General features: G+C 35.0%; 1 pseudogene; it reads right to left on the reverse strand.

The window, feature by feature from the left end:
- Positions 1 to 1,239: 1,239 nt before the first annotated feature.
- On the reverse strand, positions 1,240 to 2,027 carry LOC101040862 (replication protein A 32 kDa subunit pseudogene; annotated as a pseudogene).
- Between the last annotated feature and the right edge of the window lie 18,394 nt (positions 2,028 to 20,421).

Here is a 20,421-nt window from a genome sequence, read left to right on the forward strand (position 1 = left end):
ATGTTAAAATGTCAATCTTGGATCGGCCCTTGGATGTCATTCTCTGTAAATTTCTCTTAGTATTCTCAAAATAAAAAGAAAATAAAAATAAAAATAAAAATAGAAGATAGAGAAAGAGCAATAAAATTTAAATGAAAGTATTCTTGGGCTGAAATATGCATTAAAAGTTTAGAGAGAAAGTGCGTTAGCCAAAGACTGGTGAAATATTTGAATTTTGTTTATTAAGAAAAACAGTTTTTATTTGGGATTTTAATTAAAATGCTCTATTTGCTTCCACATCTGTGCCTGCTGCACATCTTTTATTAACTCCTGATTCCCCCAAGGCCATGCTCGGTTGGCCCCAGTCCTGGGCCCAGTTTGTCAGCCATAAGTCCACAGTTAGAGCTGAACAACATTGATCAAATTCTCTCCTTGAGATTTGGATTCAGAAACTATTTATTTATTTATTTATTGAAGGAGTCGTGCTCTGTGGCCCTGGACACATTTGGGATTTGAACTCAGAAACTATTTATTTATTTATTTATCTTCAACCTTTTTTCTCTCTCTCGTTTTCTTTTTTACAATAAAACTGTTTTATTAAACATATGAATGTACTTATTTTGTACAAAATGCAGTAAAACTTCTTGCTTTCCTCTGCTCCTGGAGGCACCACCCTGAAACCTCATGTTCACAGAAACACATCGTCATGACAAGTAGCAGCCTTGACAAGCAGGAGTCTTGACAAGCAGGTTAAGAGAAGTGCAATTCTGAAAGTAACGCAACATAAGCAAGGTGGGAAACGAAAATAGGCCACGGCCAGTAGGTTTCTCTGCTAGTGCTTGGCCCACAGGCCCTCGTCCTGCTAATTTTCTCTCAGCAGGAAACATTTTAAGAAGAGAAATTATTTAAGCATCATTTAAGTACTCTCATTATTTAAGTACCCGAGCATTATTTAAATACTCACCTGGTAGCATCCTTCCAATTCCATCTAATTTGATGCTGTAAGAAGCTTATTTGTAATTTCTTCAAGATATTCTAGCCTGGATTTCATCCCTGTCAATTGCCGATCTTCCCCTGAGCTTCAATCAAAACAAAATAAAACAGAAGAGCAGTAAGTTTCAAATGGATGACAGTGGACACCTTTTATAGATGAGGCCTACTTCTTAGAAGCCACCTGGACAACCATATGCACAGCTGAAGACAATAGAGTATGAAAAGAGGTCCAGCTGTAAAACATCACAGGTACCCAATTAGATTCAGTTATTCTCCATCTGTGGATTTAAAATGATAATCATCCACAGTAGAAGAGATGCGCCCCTCATTGCTCAGAAAATCCACTGCTTGCTTGACTGAGGATACAAACGTGTTTGAGCTGGTTCTTGAGACCCTGAAAGTTCAGTTCTTCAGGTCTTGGGCAACCCTTAATCAAATTCAGCACCTGATTTGGGGCCACAGTGAGGCTCTTTGCTGGCATGAATCTTTTCCCATGAAAGTTCCCTGCTTCTCTCATTCCTGGATTGCTGATAGATGCTCTCCCTGCTGCAGGCTGCCTGTTAGCTTTGTTTAGTATCATGTGTACATCAATCACTTCTAGAATATTCGTGGAGAACTCATTCATATCCTCCAGGGGCATGATTTAAAAGGGTACCAGGCTCTTTTTGTCCTAAAAAGATCTCAAATAGCCTGCCACAGTGACATGTTTCTGGAGTAATGACAGTGTTTTCACTGCTGGCGTCATCTGTGTCAACCCCCTGGCGAACATCCATGGGTGCAGCTGTCATGTCATCTATTTTGTAAACAATACTGGTTGGAGCCTTCTCTGCATGTCTGATGATCCCCCCTATAGTGACCTGTGAAATCTCAACATTCCCAATTTTAAGCACTTCATCAGTCAGAGTGGCAGAAACAGCTGAGGTGTAGTACAGGGTATAATGTGCTGGGCTCGATACCTGAGATGTCAGCAATCCAAAGGCCCCCGGGGACTGCATGTAGCTGCTGGATCCCCAACACGAGGAGCTTCCATAGCTTTCAAATCCACTGTTCCACATTTTGATCTGATTTTCGAGTTTGGTGGAATGGAACACCTTAGAACCTGGCCACTACTGCACTGCCCTAGCTACTTTTCTCTGGTACCACAAACTCCTTTCTGTGAATCTTCTTCAACTTTTATTTCGAGTTTCAGGTATATGTGCAGGATGTGCATGTTTGCTATGTAGGTAAACATGTGCCATGGCAGTTTGCTACTTGGACCTCTTTTCATACTCTATTGTCTTCAGCTGTGTGTATGGTTGGCCAGGTGGCTTCTAAGAAGTAGGCCTCATCTATAAAAGGTGTCCACTGTCATCCATTTGAAACTTACTGCTCTTCTGTTTTATTTTGTTTTGATTGAAGCTCAAGGGAAGATCGGCAATTGACAGGGACAAAATCCAGGCTAGAATATCTTGAATCAACAAATCCAAGAGCTGTTTTTTTAAAAAAAATAAAATAAAATAGATGGCTAGCTAGACTAATAAAGAAGAAAAGTGAGAAGAATCAAACAGACACAATAATAACCGATAATATGGGAGGGGGGCAGGGAAGGACTGGGTAGAGAAATGCAGGTCCCTGGCTAGGGCTTCAACCTTTGGCCTATGTTCATGGACCTAGGTGAGGACAGGCACTCCCACTTTCATGCCCAAATGTTGAATTTTCCAAGACCACCTGGCCCACCACAATCCCATGTTGGGCCTATAAAAACCCTAGAACTTAGTGGGCAGGGCAGAAACACAAGTGGCTGGACATCGAGAGAAACAGATCGGAGAAGATAAAAGTGGCTAGACGTTGAGAGGACATCAGGAGCACACTGACAGACATGGGCACCCCAGCAGACAATCAACTGGTGGAATGGCATGGAGTTTGGCCAGAGCGATTGGAGGAGAGCCCTGGGCTGCTCAGCAGCCTGACTCCAGGGGAAGCCATCTCCCTTCTGGCTCCCTCATCTGCTGAGAGCCACTTCCACTCAATTAAAATCTTGCATTCATTCTCCAAGCCCAGATGTGATCCAATTCTTCCAGTACACCAAGGCAAGAAACCAGGATACTGAAAGCCCTCTGTCCTTGGGACAAGGGTCTAATTAAGCTGGTTAACACGAGCCATGTGTAGATGGCAAACTAAAGAGCACATGGTAATACATGCTTACTGGGGCTTCAGGAGCTGTAAACATCCACTCCTAGACACTGCTGTGGGGTCAGAGCCCCACAACCTACCCATCTGTATGATCCCCTAGAGGTCTGAGCAGTGGGGCACTGAAGAAGTGAGCCACTCCCCCTGCTGCCCACATCACCCTGTGAAGAGGACTTGGGAACCTTTCCCATTTCAATAAGGGGAATAGCACCACTGACCACAAAGAAATACAAGCAACTATCAGAGAATAATATCAATGCCTCTATGCACATAAACTAGCAAATCTAAAATAAATGGATAAATTCCTGGACACATACACTCTCCCAAGACTGAACCAGGAAAAAATTGAATCCCTGAATAGATCAATAACAAGTTCTGAAATTGAGGCGTAATAAATAGCCTACCAACCAAAAAATAGCTCCAGGGTGGAATTACAGCTGAATTCTACCAGAGCTACAAAGAAGAGCTGGTATCATTTTTACTGAAACTATTCCAAACAACTGAAATATAGGGATTCATTTTATGAGGCGCCTGATACTAAAACCTGGCAGAGATACAACAAAAATAGAAAACTTCAGGCCAATATCCTCGATGAAGATCAATGCAAAAATCCTCAATAAAATACTGGCCAACCAAATCCAGCAGCACATCAAAAAGCTTGTCCATGTTGATCAAGTTGGCTTCGTCCCTGGGATGCAAGATTGGTTCAACATATGCAAATCAATAAATGCAATTCATCAAATAAACAGAATTAAAGACACAGGGTTATTTCAATAGGCGCAGAAACGCCTTTGATAAAATTCAACATCCCTTCATGTTAAAAATTCTCAATAAACTAGGTATTGAAGGAACATACCTCAAAATAATAAGAGCAATACATGACAAACCCACAGCCAATATCATACTGAATGAGCAAAAGCTGGAAGCATTCCCCTTGAAAACTGGCATAAGAGAAGGATGCCCTCTTTCACCACTCCTATTCAACATAATATTGGAAGTTCTGGCCATGGCAATTAGGCAAGAGAAAGAAATAAAGGACATTCAAATAGGAGGAGAGGAAGTCAAGTCATCTTTGTTTGCAGATGACATGATCCTATATCTAGAAAACCCCATTGTCTCAGCCCAAAAGCTTTCTATGCTGATAACTTCAGCAAAATCTCAGGATATTTGTTTATTTATTTAGAGATGGCATCTTGCTCTGTTGCCCAGGCTGGACGGCAGTGGTGGATGAGGCAATCTCTGCCTCCCAGGCTCAAGTGATCTTTCCACCTTAGCCTCTTGAGTAGCTGGAACCACAGGTATGCACCACCACCCCCAGATCATTTTTGTATTTTTAGTAGAGTCAGCCTGTTGCCCAGGCTGGTCTTGAACTCTTGGGCTCAAGTAAGCCACCCATCTTGGCCTCCCAAAGTGCTGGGATTACAGGCATGAGCAACTATGCCCATCCCAGAAACTATTTAGACATTGTTTTTACTCTGAAGCCCATTCTGAGCATAGCACAATCTGAGTGAGTGAGAGAGAGAGAGAGAGAGAGAGAGAGAGAGAGAGAGAGAGAGAGGGAGAGAGAGGCTTGGTTTCTGAACATATACATTTGATAGTTTCATTCTCTTGTGAGCAGCAACTCCTTGCCTCTTGGCTCCATTAGTTGCTGCTCCATATTTATAGGGGTAACTTCTTTTCTCTTGGCTCTTATTTAAATAATTAACATGGATTTTTGTACCTTACGACCAGAAAGTCTTTGACTAAGATGTCACAGTTGCCATTTAATTTTTGTCTGTCGTTCCATTCCTCTCTCCCTCTCTTCTTTCCTTCCCCTTCCTCCCTCCCTTCTCTTCCTTCCCTCCTTTCCTTTTCTTTCTCTCCCTCTCTCTCTCCCTCCCCTTCCTTCCTTCCTTCTTTCCCTCCCTCCTTCCCTCCCTCCCTCCTTCCCTCTTTCCCTTCCTCCCTCCCTCCTTCTCTCCCTCCCTCCCTCCTTCCTTCCTTCCTTCCCTTCCTCCATCACTCCTTCCTTCCTTCTCTCTCTTTCTTCCTGGCAATCAATGTATCTTTCCTCCTTTCTTTTGTCTGAGAGAGTATTTGTCTCTGCATGTTTGCTTAAATTAAACATAATATCTAAATATCATTATTTTGGAATTTTTCTTGATGACAAAATGTTTTCCTCTTTCAAAGGTTTACTATCATCTATTTTTTTTTTTTATTGCATTTTAGGTTTTGGGGTACATGTGATGAACATGCAAGATTGTTGCATAGGTACACACATGGCAGTGTGCTTTGCTGCCTTCCGTCCCCTCACCTGTATCTGTCATTTCTCCCCATGCTATCTCTTCTCACCTCCCCACCCCCCGCCCCTCCCCCATTTCCCCCCAACAGACCCCAGTGTGTAGTGCTCCCCTCCCTGTGTCCATGTGTTCTCATTGTTCAACACCCGCCTATGAGCGAGAATATACGGTGTTTGATTTTCTGCTCTTGTGTCAGTTTGCTGAGAATGATGGTTCGACAAACCTGACAAAAACAAGCAATGGGGAAAGGACTCCCTGTTTAATAAATGGTGTTGGGAAAACTGGCTAGCCATGTGCAGAAAGCAGAAACAGGACCCCTTCCTGACACCTTACACCAAAATTAACTCCAGATGGATTAAAGACTTAAACATCAGACCTAATACCATAAAAACGTTAGAAGAAAATCTAGGCAAAACCATTCAGGACATAGGTGTAGGCAAGGACTTCATGACCAAAACGCCAAAAGCAATGGCAACAAAAGCCAAAATAGACAAATGGGACCTAATCAAACTCCACAGCTTCTGCACGGCAAAAGAAACAGTCAGTAGAGTGAATCGGCAACCAACAGAATGGGAAAAAATTTTTGCAGTCTACTATCATCTATTAAAGTTTATTGCGATTATTTCTAACTTTGATCCATTTTTGCATCCTTGAAATGGATTCTATTTAGTAATATATTTTTAAAATTTTGCCTCTATGTTTATAAGGTATATATTCTGTGGTTTTCTTTTTTTATGATATCTTTACTAGTCATATGTTAACCTTGAAAAATTATTTGTTAAGCTTCTTATTTTACTATGGTCTTTCCATTATAAACAACATTAAAAGTGTTAAATAAATCATCCAGAAAACAGAATGGACCTATCTCTTTTAAGGGAGTGGCTTACTTTTTAATATCACTCACTTTATTTGATAGTTATTGTTTAATTGCTCTTTTTACCATACTGCATCAGCTACAGAAATAAGTAGATATCTAGAAAAGCATATACTTCATGTATTTAATAAGGAAAAACTACAGGCAATTGCATTTTTATGTCTGGATATATTCTGGGACAGGCATTGATAGTCAGGAAGGACTTTAGCTTCATGTTTAATGTTTTAGAAGTTTAGCTTCATCTATAATATTTTAAAGATTTTACATGAATTACATCCATACAATTTTGGTATAATTAATTTTTTTAAAATTGAGAACTGAGTAAAGGATTAGATTAAATATAATGAATATGTTTCCCATATAATATTATCTCTTTGAAAAATCAGAATGATCTAAATCATAAAATAGAAAATATAAATATAGGCCGTGCGCGGTGGCTCAAGCCTGTAATCCCAACATTTTGGGAGTCCGAGGCGGAAGAATCATGAGGTCAAGAGATCGAAACCATCTCAGTCAACATGGTGAAACCCCATCTCTACTAAAGATACAAAACATTAGCTGGGCATGGTGGTGCATGCCTGTAATCCCAGCTACTCAGGAGACTGAGGCAGGAGAATTGCCTGAACCCAGGAGGCGGAGGTTGTGGTGAGCCAAGATGGCGCCATTGCACTCCAGCTTGGGTAACAAGAGCGAAATTCTGTCTCAAAAAAATAAAAATAAAAAAAAGAAAATATAAATAAAATTAACCTAATGATATATGAATACATCAACAAAAATTTTATTTTGGCTTATTAAAAATATTCAACTGAATGTTTATGCTTTTACTAGAAAAAAATCACAATATTACTAAAAAACCAGTATTCTGCAAGTTAATCTATAATTTTACAATAATTCCAATAAAAATAATGCTCTTGGGGAGATGATAAAACCACTCTAAAATTTTTCTGAAAGAGCAAATATGTGAGAATTGATAAGAAAATTATTAAAAAATTACAAAAGTACACTAAGACTCATATTACAGAGGATTTAAAAAGTACAGTTATTCAAATAGTTATGACTGATTCAAAAAATAATATTGGTGGATTAATTAAGAACATCTGGACTTATATTCTAGTTTATATAAGAAATATATAAAAGTATATTTCTTATGTATGTTTTTCTTATGTATATCTATATATTTCTTATGTATATTTTTATATATTTGTCATTTATATTCCTTATATTAACCAGCATCTCATTTAATCTGTTTTGAACATATATTTAAAACAGAATGGAATAATTATTTAATAAATATTTAAGAAATTATGTTAAAATGACAGCCAGTTTATATTTAAAAAATACTTTACATTCCATATGTAATTTTAAAAAAGTATAATTCCACATGTGTGTAGGTGTAGATGTTTTTCTGTGTGTGTATGTACATATTAAAGAATTAAATTAAACTGATATGCCAGAAAAATGATAGTTTATTTAATTTGAGGATGGTAAAGTCTCACATCAAAAACAAAAATTACAAAAGAAAAAACACACTGAAATACATAGACATTAAAACATGTCTTGGCTAATACATACGCAGAAGGATAAAGAAAAACTGAGAGAAAGCATTTCTAGTATAACAAATACAGTTTTAAAATCCTACTGCCAGTAAAAAAAGAGATTTTATGTCCTTAAGCAAAATATACTTTGAAATGTAAAATTTGTACAAAAATGAAATACTACCTAGAGTTGAAACAAACTAACAAAAAAGTTTATTCTCATTAGTTATTGAAGAAATGCAAATTAAAGCAGCAGGAGGGTAACTTGTTATTTATTACCTAGCAAAGTTGGAAAAGAAACCACAGGCTGCCAGTTCTATGGCTACACAGGAGTTTAGCTAAAGCAGACTGTTATAATTTGGTTATGTGTCCCTGTCCAAGTCTCATGTTGAAATGTAATCCCCAATGTTGGCGGTGGGGCCTGGTGAAAGGTGTTTGGGTCATGGGGACAGATCCCTCCTGAGTGGCATGAGCCATCCTGTTGGTGGTAAGTGAGATCTCACTCTGAGTTCATAGATCTCATCCACCCACTTTTAAAGGACAAGGTCTGTGAACTCAGCGGGGTCTCAAAGCCCATTCTCTCTCTCTCTTGCCCCTGCCTTCATTATCTCATGTCCCTGCTCACCCTTCACCTTCTGCCATGATTGGAAGCTTCTTGAGGCCTCCTCAGAAGCAGATACCACTACACTTCCTGTACAGCCTGCAGAACCTCGAGACACTTAAACTTCTTTTCTTATAAATTACCCAGTCTTTACAGTAATGCAAGAATGGCCTAGTACAGAGAACTTCAGTCAGCCCTTTACAATGAGATTATTTCTCCAACCCATCTGAACTTTAGCAGGAAGAGAAGAGCCTCCAGGGATCCCCTGATCTGCCAGGTTTACCTTAATACTAAATATGAATTGTATGCCTGTTGCTTCATGAGGCAATGTAGGCCAGTGCAGCTCAGTAGAACTTGCTTCAGTGATGGAAAATATGTTACCCACTAGGGTGAACACTAGCCACGTGTGGCTATTGAGAACGTGAGAGGTGGGCAGTGTGCTGAGGAATGGAATTTCTAATTTTATTTAATATTAACTTTTAATTAAATGCCACATGCAGTGAATGCTTACCATATTGGACAGTGCAGCTCTAAAAAATCCCATCAGGCCTCTCGTACTCATTTATTTCAGTCGGTGCTAGATGTGTAAGTCTCTCAAGCCACCCATCCACTACTTTCTTTGCACATAGCTAAGAGAATGACTGTCTCTAGTCCCCTCAAAAGCAAACTTCCCGTGTGACCAGTGATGTCTTTTCTCTTGCAAACTCAAGGGCTTCCCCCTCATGTTTCCTTTTCTTTCATCTACTTTGCATTTTCTTTTGGATCATTTGCACAAACACTTGTTAAGGTGTCATCTATCTTTAGGAAAACTTGCCACTGCCTATTTCCATCCTGAGATCATGTCTGGTTGTTGTTTTTATTTTTGCTCCTATCAAAGGCAAAATTTGATGACAGAGTTATGTGTAATAGCTTTATCTACTTCCTGTAGATAAACCTAATTCTTTATTTCCCTTCCTTCCAGTAAAACTGCTGTTGACAAAATGTTGTATCCACCATATTACTAAACATAGTGTTATTTCTTGTTTTGTTTTGTTTTTTCATAACTTGGGGACATCAATAGTGAATGGAAAATGTTCAAGGCATGCTGTGAAGAGATGTGTGATTACTTCTTTTCCTCATTAGTTGAGGGTAATGTAGAGATGAAGGTAAACAATTTTTGAGGCAAGAAAACCCATTGAAAATGGTCATCTTGGCTAATGGGAATGCAACTGTTACTAATAAAATATAAAGAGCTATTGAATAGTGCATTAAGACATCCATTTTTCTGCAAATTTACCTCAATAATAATAACAACAGTAATTATAGGCAAATATTGGACATTAGTCAAAATATGCTTACTAAGGCAGGGCGCGGTGGCTCATGTCTGTAATCCCAGTACTTTGGAAGACCGAGGCAGGTGGAACACAAGGTCAGGTGTTCAAGGCCAGCCTGACCAACATTGTGAAACCCTGTCTCTACTAAAAATACAAAAATTAGCCAGGCATGTTGGGACAAGCCTATAATCCCAGCTACTCAGGAGGCTGAGGCAGGAGAATTGTTTGAACCCAGGAGATGGAAGTTGCAGTGAGGCGAGATCGCGCCATTGCCCTCCAGCCTGGACAACAGAGTGACACTCTGTCTCAAAAAAAAAAAAAAAAAAAAAAAAAAAGCATGCTAAGTGAGTTTCACTATACAATTGTTTCAACTTTTGTAATTAAAACTTCACAATTAATTTGGGGAAGACAGGAATATGAAGGAAATAAAATGATACAACAAACTGGAGAGAAATAAAATATATGTAAGAATAAAAGAAATAATGACAGAAAATATGACAAACAAACAAACAAAATAACTGAAATCTTCATGCTGAAAAATCTCATTTAAACCCTGGCAGAAAACAATTGCAAAGAGGCAATGTACTAGAAAATGTCCTGAATTTCAAGAATAAAGAATTAATATTATAAAATTAAAAAAAATTGAACTGATTATTGGCCAAGGAAAGAGAGTCTACCTTATATGGATTTTTTAAAATTGCAATACAAAAAATTAGAAAACCACAGAATATTTTCTAGAAACTATTGAAAGAAAAGTACTATAAATGACATATATTTAACCAAAACAAAATTCACTTGTCAGATACAAATTAAATAAGTTTTGACAAGGTAAAACCTCAGAGAAATAAAACAATTGAGTACAATATTAGGGAAAATATTGAAAGGCTCTAGTAAACAAATTATATATAGAGAGAGGAAGATGAAAAGGAGAGGAAACTGGTGAGCAATCCTTATATATTTTTCTCTGCATAGTTAAGTATAACATGATAATGTGATATGTAATTTTAGCATGTGTTAAATAAAGATTATGAGACAAGACTTTTGCTGAATGGGATGATGTAATAATAGACAAGAAATAAAACCTAAGTTATTATTTCAAAGGGTTCCAAGTAGTTCATAAAATGGGAAAGATGAGTCAAGGTTTGCAGAGTGGCAAGATAAAAGCAAATCAAAATTTGCGTGTTTATTGATCTCAATTAATAAGTGGAAAAATAAAATATAGATAAATCATTGATGTTATTTCTACATATGTATAAAAAGGAAATTTAACATTCAGTGGGATTGATAGGAATGCAATCATATTGGAAAACAGTAGAATGTGAAAATTACTGTGATTGGAAAGAAGGAAACGAATAAATTAAAATGGACAAATTTCACAATGTAAGGGATGAGCATAAACACCTTTGTACAACAAAGTATATTAAATGATAAACATTAAGTAAGAAGAGTAGAAATCCAAGTGTATAAATTACCACATTACAAGGGCAGAAGCTGAATTTCATAATCTCAAATGAGATTAAATAATGAACATACATGTAATGCAAGTGGGATGCAAGAGCAAACATTTAAAAAGGGCATTAAGAATATTCCTAACATTAAAAATAGAAATTTTTGCTGTATGCAAGTTGTTCAGAATAAAAAAAATGGGCAGCAGTACCCATCTACTTTTACAGGCTGTTATAGTCCTTTTACAAAAGGGAAGACAGAGATAATACAAGAGGGAATCATTATTGGCCAATATCTCTTAAAAACATAGGTTAAGGCCGGGCGCGGTGCCTCACACCTGTAATCCCAGCACTTTGGGAGGCTGAGGCGGGTGGATCACGAGGTCAAGAGATCGAGACCATCCTGGTCAACATGGTGAAATCCCGTCTCTACTAAAAATACAAAAAATTAGCTGGGCATGATGGTGGTGCCTGTAATCCCATCTACTCAGGAGGCTGAGGCAGGAGAATTGCCTGAACCCAGGAGGCAGAGGTTGCGGTGAGCCAAGATCACGCCATTGCACTCCAGCCTGAGTAACAAGAGTGAAACTCTGTCTCAAAAAAAAAAAAAAAAAAAAAAAAAAAAAAAAAAAAGTAGGTTAAAAAATTCTAAATAAGATATTCACAAAAACAATCAAGTAGTGTATTCAATTAATAATTTATCTAAGTAAGTTAAGCTTAAGAATGTAATGATTCAACTTTAGAAAAAGTATAATATTTACAATAACAAATGGAATAGTATAATTTCAAGCACTTAGATGAAAGATGATAAATTCAAGTGAGTATTTAACAAGTTCTACTACCCGTTTTTGACAGGAAGCTCTAGGAATAATGGAATAAAACAGAACTTTCTTACCCTGATAACAGATAATCACTGAAAAATTATAGCAATCATCAAATTAGTAAAAATTAGATATATTCCATTAAATTCAACAATGCTCACCATTCTTACTACTTTTGTTATTGTTCTAAAATGATATAATAAGACAAATGAATAGGAGTTATAAAATTTGGAAATAAAGAGGAAAAATATGTATTTTTGGCCCAAAATATTCCTTTTTTTTCCTTAAAATATGATTGTCTATAAATTCCAAAAAAATTAAATGAAAACTATTAGAAATCATAAGAGTTCAGTCAGATGGTCACATAAAAGATTAACATACAAAACCAATATTATATTTTCTATACAACGTAATTAGAATTTTTCTATACAAATGGATCACATTGAAGACCTATTGATGTAAGCATTGAAGACAATATGAATAACTTCATAATATATTTATAAATGAAAGTTCTGAGTCTCAATATTTATAAAGTTGATTCTTTTTTTTTTTTTTTTTTGAGATGGAGTCTCACTCTGTCACCCAGGCTAGAGTGCAGTGGCACAATCTCAGCTCACTGCAACCTCCACCACCTGGATTCAAGCAATTCTCCTGCTTCAGCCTTCTGAGCAGCTGGACTACAGGTGCGCACCACTATGCCCAGCTAACTTTTTTTTTTTTTTTTAAATAGAAATGGGGTTTCACCATGTTAGCCAGGATGGTCTTGATCTTACCACATGATCCGCCTGCCTCAGCTTCTTGAGCTGGGATTACAGGCATGAGCCCCTGCCCCTGGCCTATAAAGTCAATTCTTAACAAAATTACCAATAATCAAAAAACAAACTAAGAAATGTGTGGGAGTTTTTTTTTTTTTAAGAAAGTTGATAGACTAATTTTAGAATTCACTAAAATAGCACAAATGCAAGAATATTCAAAACAATTCTGCCAAGAAACAATGAAAGGTATCTTACACTACCAGTGATTAATACATGTTTACTGCTTCCACTTTTGAGATAATGGAATTGCTGGAGTTTGGAAAAGACTCACAGGAAAAAAATGCAAAATGAAACAAATAAGTTGCAAAAAAGAATCTGTTTGATGATTAGTGAATTCCTGAGGCAATCAGGATTTGAGGATTCAAGATTCCTAAGAGAAGGGAACTACAGAAAGATGAGATAGCAGTCATTAAGCATCTTTCTTTAGGAAAGTTGGACAGTTTTTTCTTTGATATAAGAGGCTTCAAATCAAGCAGATGGCTTGGACCAGGAGACAAAGATATCTGGAAGTCCTCCACAGCTAGAGATTTTAAATTTCAAGTTTGGGACTGTCAAAAAAGTAAGTGCTTGAAGATCCATGTTCTTAGAAAGAAGGGAGGAGCAGAAAAGCAAGCCTAATACTCTTAATACTTTTAGTTTGAAGCAGTTGTTATGTTTTGTAAATTGTGAAGGCCGAAACACTAAGAAGAGAGATGGAAAATTGTTGAAAACCAGAGTAGAATTTTAGCAGTATCCCAGTGTTGAGCAAACCAAAGTTGGAGTTCAGGACCTACAAGAAAGTGGGATCATAGTAAATTCTACAAATTCCCCATTGTGATCCTTCAAGTCTTCATCCTAAAATTAAGTGCAAAGCACCTACAGACTGAAACTCAAAAATTCTGCACTTCAGCTAGATGAAAAGCCTTTGAAAAATCAGCGTAGATGTTCTAGCAGTTTTCCTAGAGAATGCCAAGACTGGGTCCAGGATGTACAAAAAAGAGAGGCTATACTAAGTTCTACACAGGATCAGAAAGTAGAGGTCCTCTTTCTAGAAACAGAGTAAGTAGGGCTTTATAAAAACTGTAGTTCAGCAGATTTTCCAGTCCCTAATTCGATTAAGGTAATTCCCTTGCCTTGACCTATCATAAGAATTAACTTCTCCAAATCCTTACAATGTTTTTTATACAAAATAGGTGGCATGTCAAAAAAAAAAAAAAAGACCAAGAGAAAAAAATAGAAAATAGACACATAGATCCAACATATGATCCAATTATTGGAGTTATCACTGTGGACATGAAAATGCTACTATTCATGTACATAAAAATGTTGAAAATATGCAGAATTTCACCAGAGAATTGAATTTATATACTTAAAACCCTGAAAACTATATATTTAATTTATGCAATAATAGAAATTAAAAAGGTAATGCATGGGATTCTTTACAGTAAATACACCATGAGGAGGATATTCTCTTACAAAGAAAACAAGTATAAAATAAAATTATTAACATAAACCTTTTCAGGGAGACACCCAAAAGTTGGCAACAACTTGAAAAATGTTTACTCACAGAGAACTGCTAGAGCATTAGATAAGAGCGATGTTTATAACCTTTGCTGAGGACATTTTTGTAAGTGAAGGAACCATGAGGAGTTAATGAGTCATAGCCTTACAGACTGCTGAACTATGTTAGGGAGCCTAGCAAAAATGGAAAGCCTTAAGGAGACTTGCAATTTTGCTATGACTATAGTGTATTCTTCGCTCTACACAAAGAGCAGAGGGCTTCAGTTGTCAGAATACTCTTTGCAAATTGAGTGACGCTGAAATACACAGGTTCAGGAAAAACTTCCTAGAGGGCCAGGCTTAAGTGTGTATATGTGAATATAAATAAACAGCAAATATATATACATATATATTTAAAAACAAACAAAAATCTATGTAGAGATAGCAGTGGCTCTACCTTATATGAGGGAGAAATATCATAGTCCATGCAAGTTAATTGCGTACTAAATCATCAGTAAGAAAAAAAACAATCATTATAAAAACAGAAATGAATTTAGAGCCATTAAAACACATCACTTAAAACATACAGTCTTGAATCATAATTTATGAGACATGTGAAACCAGAGAAAAATTAAAACTGTCAGTCAAGATTTCTATATCCAGTGGAACTATCCTTCAAAAATAAAAGCAAACTAAAGGCAATTTTAAATAAAAACAATGAAAATGTATTGGTAGCAGGCCTGGACTAGAACAAAGGCTAAAGAAATTTCATTAGGCTGAAGATAAATGACACAAAATGATGCTATAAATCTACAGAAAAGACAATAGACATCAGAAATGATAAATATTTTGGTAAATATAAGATTATATGAATATACTATATATACTATGGTAAGTAGTAATATACTTTTTCTTCTCTTAATTTTGTAAGAGAAACAACTATTTGAAAACAATGTTTATTACACCATATTGCTGAGTTCACAACATATATAGATGCACTATACATGACAACACTATTACATGGGAGGGTAGGATGGCACTATTTTTGAGCAAAGTTTCTATAAACAAGGTGATTAAGTATTAACTTGAAATATATTGTGATGAGTTAAAGATAAATATTATAATTCCTCTTAAATCACTAGAAAGTAATGCACAGAAATAAGCTAAAGAGTCAATGAAGAAAATACAATGGTGTATTATAAAATATTTAATACAAAAGATGTCAATAAAAGAGGAACTGAGAGCAAAAAGAGAGACAAATAAAAGCAAACAGCAAAATGGTAGACCCAATATGCCATCATATGGGCAGTTATGTTAAATGTGAATGAGTAAATAATCTATCAAAAGGCAGAGATTTTTAACTGTATTAAAAAATTCAGCTGAGCACCGTGGCTCATGCCTGTAATCCCAGAACTTTGGGAGGCTGAGGCAGGCAGATGACAAGTCAGTAGATAGAGACAATCTGGCCAACATGGTGAAACCCCATCTCTACTAAAATACAAAAAAAACTAACCAGGCGTGGTGGTGCGTGCCTGTAGTCCCAGCAACTCTGGAGGCTGAGGCAGGGGAATCGCTTGAACTCAGAAGGCTGAAGTTACAGTGAGAGAGATCATGCCACTGCACTCCAGCCTGGTGACAGAGAAAGACTCCGTCTAAAAAAAAAAAAAAAAAGTAAGATTCAATTGCTTGCTGTCTAAAGTGTGACGTACTTTAGGTTCAAAAAAACAAGAAGTTTGAGGTAAAAGGATTTAAAAAATACATAATATGCAAGCAATTAACATAAGATAGATAAAGTTGCTAAATTAATATCAGCTAAAAAATAATAAGAAAACTACTTGAGATGAATAGGGACATTTCAAAGTTATAAAACAATATAATGGGAAGATATATCAATTACAAATGTGTACACACTGAAAACCAGAGCTACAAGTAATTAAATACAGAATTAAAAGGAGAAATATATAAACCAAAGTTAGCTGAAGTTTTCACTATTTTTCTCTAAGTACATGATTAAACAAGTAAACAAAACAGAGAAGATATGAAAGACCAAAACAACAGTAACCAATTTTGCCTGACTTAAATGTGAAGAACACAACACTGAACATCAGCAAAATATACATTCTTTACAAGTGCACCTGAAACCTTTGCCAACATGGATAACATGGTTAGCCTTAAAACAAGTCTTACTTCATTTAAAAGAATTGAAATAATTCAGAGTACGTTCTTAGACTCCAACAAGATTAAATTAGAAATCAGCAACAGAAAGTAATCTGGAAAATCCCTAAATGTGTGGAAATGAAATACTACCTTGCTAAATAATGTCTGATTAACACTTTAAATAGCAAAGAAAATTAGAAAATATACTCAATTAATGTAATAAAATGTAAAAAAGTAATATAATAAATGAAATCACAATATATCAAAATATGTGAGATGCAAATAAAACAAAGCCTAGAGAGAAATTTATAGCATTAAATTATTGTATTAGAAATAAGTACACTCAAATCAAATGTTTTAACCATAATGAACTAAAAAAATAAGAGCAAATTACATCTAAGGCACATAGAAAATAGGAAATAATAAATATAACAATGTACATCAATAATAATGTAGAACAGAGGCCAGCTCACTGTTTTGTTAAAGGCCAAGTTAGTAAATACTTGAAGCTTTGTAGACCATATGGTCTCTGTCACAACCACTAAACCCTGCTGTTGTAATGTGCAAACAGTCATAGATAACATGTAAATAAACAGTTAAGACTTGAGTCTTTCCAAAGAATAAAAATATTGATAAAATTTTGCATAAACTGATCAAGGAAAAAAGAAAGAATACACAAATTACTAATATCAAGATTTGTGAGAGGTACCATATTTACAGATACAGTAAACATTAAAGAGTAATAAAGGAAAAATCTATGAATATGTCAATAAATTTGATGATGGATGAAGTGGACCAATTCTTTAAAAAACACAAATTGCTAAAACTAACCCAAGAAGTAAGAGAAATTTCTACAAATCTAAATCAAGTAAAGAATTTGAATTACTAGTTTAAAATTTCTCACAAGAAAAGTTCAAGCCCAAATGGACTCAGTTAATGTTAAACATTTAAGGAAGAAATGACATGACCTCTAAAATATTTTTGAGAAAATACAGGAGGGAAGAACATTTCTCATTTTACAAGGCTGGTATTATGCTGATGGTAAAGCCAAAGTCATCAAAAGACCTAAAGTAAAACAAAAACAAATAATCTACATACCAATATTTCTTATAAAAGTATCTCTGGTTCCTTATCAAAATATTAACAAATTGAATTTAGCAATATGCAGAAAGAATAATGCATCATAACCAAGTGGAGTTTATTCTTGGAAAGAAGTTATTTTAACTTCTGAAAATTGCTTAATGTTATGCATCATATTAATAAAGAAGTCATATGATCATCTCAGTAGATGTTGAAAAAATCTTTTGAAAGAAGAATTTTATTTTTCATGAAAATCAAATGTATGACAAAATCTCTCAACGAACCACCAGCAACAGTGGAACAATTTTCAATCTAATATGGCCATCTATTAAAAACTTAAAGCTAACATTATACTTACTGATTAAAGAGTGGATATTTTAGCTTAATTTCAAAAAACTAAAAAGGTAAGATTGTCATTTCTTAATGCCTCTTTCTAAATCTTTATCCTTTCAATTTGGTTGGCTCTGCTCATAGGCCTGGAGATTTTGTTGTGTTATGGTAATTTATTCTTAGATAAACTCTTAGAGACATATAACCTCTTTTTTTACACGTGGAAAAATTGATACTCTCAAAAGTTAAGTAATTCACTTGACTTCATAAAAGTTATGAAAGATAAAGCTAAGATTCTAATATAGGCCTGACTCTATTCCTGTCATTTAGAAAACAATTTTAGAATTTGGAATTCCAGAACATTTTAATTATCTTTATTTTGGAATGTTCCATGTTAATTAGTATTCATTAAAATGCTTTTCCTTATAGCAAATAACTGCCTAACTTAAAAAATATTTAATAAATGATCACACATTCTTTGAAGCAATTTTCATCAACTCATAGCAATCATTGCTAATTAATATGAAGAATATATTATTATTTCAAATGAGAAACATATATACTACAGCAATGTACTATAAATGTAAAATAATTGCTTTTTAATGGTCACTGCTACCAAATTTTTCTTTTATATTTCCACATTCTAAATTTCTGGGTATTAGTAATGGATTATTTGTTTTGTTTCTGTACAAGATTTATTCTCCTCCGGGGAATAGTCTACAACTTTGATGAAGTTAACATGCTTCTCAGTGGATATATGCTTACTACTGCTTCTATGTCCCTAAGGGTGCAAATAAAAATAGTCAGGTTTATTGCTTTTCAGATTATAGAGAGATTTAACATTTTATGGATGGGACTTTATGATTCTATCCCATAAACACCACAGGAACATTTTGTTCTGTGACACTCAGCAGAAAAAAGTATATTTTATTACTCCTACTCTATATACTAAATTACTGATTATTATTAATGAATCAGCCCTTCTCCAAATCAATGTTATGTCAGAATAACATTTTTTTAAAGACAGAACTGTACTTGTTCTACAATTTTATTTTCCAAAGGAGCAACCTGTGATCAAAGGTTTAAAATGACTAAACCCCACAGCTTATATGACCTGCACATTTTGTATATTCATGTATATTGTTTCACATTTCATTTTCTAATACACATGAAAAAGTTCTGTTATGTACCTGGTGTGAGAAGACATACATTTTTTCATCTCTTAAGAATAATCCATTAAGAATAATCCTAATAAATCATTATCATTATTTAAAAGACTACTCCCCCTGTTCTTACCCCCACTTCCACCCCCAATGATCTGCTGTATGCCTTCTGCTTGCTATTATGCACAGATCTTTTTCAGGGCTCCTCATTATCTTCCATCAGTTTGCTTGCTATTTATCTACTTTGGCACTTATAACATAATGTTTTAATTGCTTCAGTTTGAGTTCTCCCAACATATGCTTTTGCAAGAATTGCTTGGCTATTCTTGGCATTTTTCACGTGCAAATAAATTCAGATCAGCTTGTCAAATTTCACCAAAAAAGTCGGAGATTTTTTAGTGAGATTGCTTTGTATCTATATATCACGAGTCTATAGCTATAAATGTAGATAGGTAAAAATTTGAAGAAAAATCACATTACATGTAATATATACATATACATACCTAATTAAAATACAAGAGAAGTTATATAGAAGGTGTTATAGAGTAAGTGAAATTGCACTATATTAAAATTATTGCTTTGTCCAGGAAGAAAAAGCTAGTTAGTAATAGTCTTTGATATGTGAAAATTTCATCTTGTGACCTTTTGTCAAAAGATTACTCTCAGATTTTAACTTTTTTGTGCTTTCAAGTTTTCCTGTGCACCATAATGGCTTAAGGGCAGCTAAAAGTAAGCTATTCAGTGGCATAAAGAGAAGCCCAGTGGTAGAAATTAAGATCTGTCATGCAGACAAACAAGGTACTGCCAGGCTACATCTGCCACAGGAAAAATTAGACAAAAATGGTGGGCAAAGAGAATAGAGATGGGGCGACAAATATGTCTAATTAATGTACCTGACAATATAGCATTATAATGTATAGAACTAAATTAAAATAAATAAAATAGAAAATTTATGAATCCAAAATCACAATGTCAGTTTAGACAGCACATAGAAATTTAAAAAATTATAAGCATATGAGATTTTATAAATTAGTAACTCAATTTAATTAACCTTTATAAAATATTGTACCCCCAAACTGAAGGAAAAGAGCTTTTAAATTACATATAAATTACATGCCAAGCCAACTGACCATAGGTCTGATGATAGAGCAATTTCAAGAAGTTTTAAAAGATGAAATCATATAAATTATGTTCTTTGGCTGTAGTTGTAGTATTCTAGAAAAAATGAGAAAAGCAACTAGAAAAACCCCACATATTTGGACTTTATGAAATATATGAATCCAGAAAAACCATAATGGACATTAGAATACAGTCAAAATTAATTTATTATAAAAAGAATACCTAGAAAAAAAAAAGCCACAATTAGTGGAAGCTTTACAAACTTACTT

The sequence above is a fragment of the Saimiri boliviensis genome, chromosome 12 (assembly GCF_048565385.1).
Source record: "Saimiri boliviensis isolate mSaiBol1 chromosome 12, mSaiBol1.pri, whole genome shotgun sequence".
NCBI classification, from domain to species: Eukaryota; Metazoa; Chordata; class Mammalia; order Primates; family Cebidae; genus Saimiri; species Saimiri boliviensis.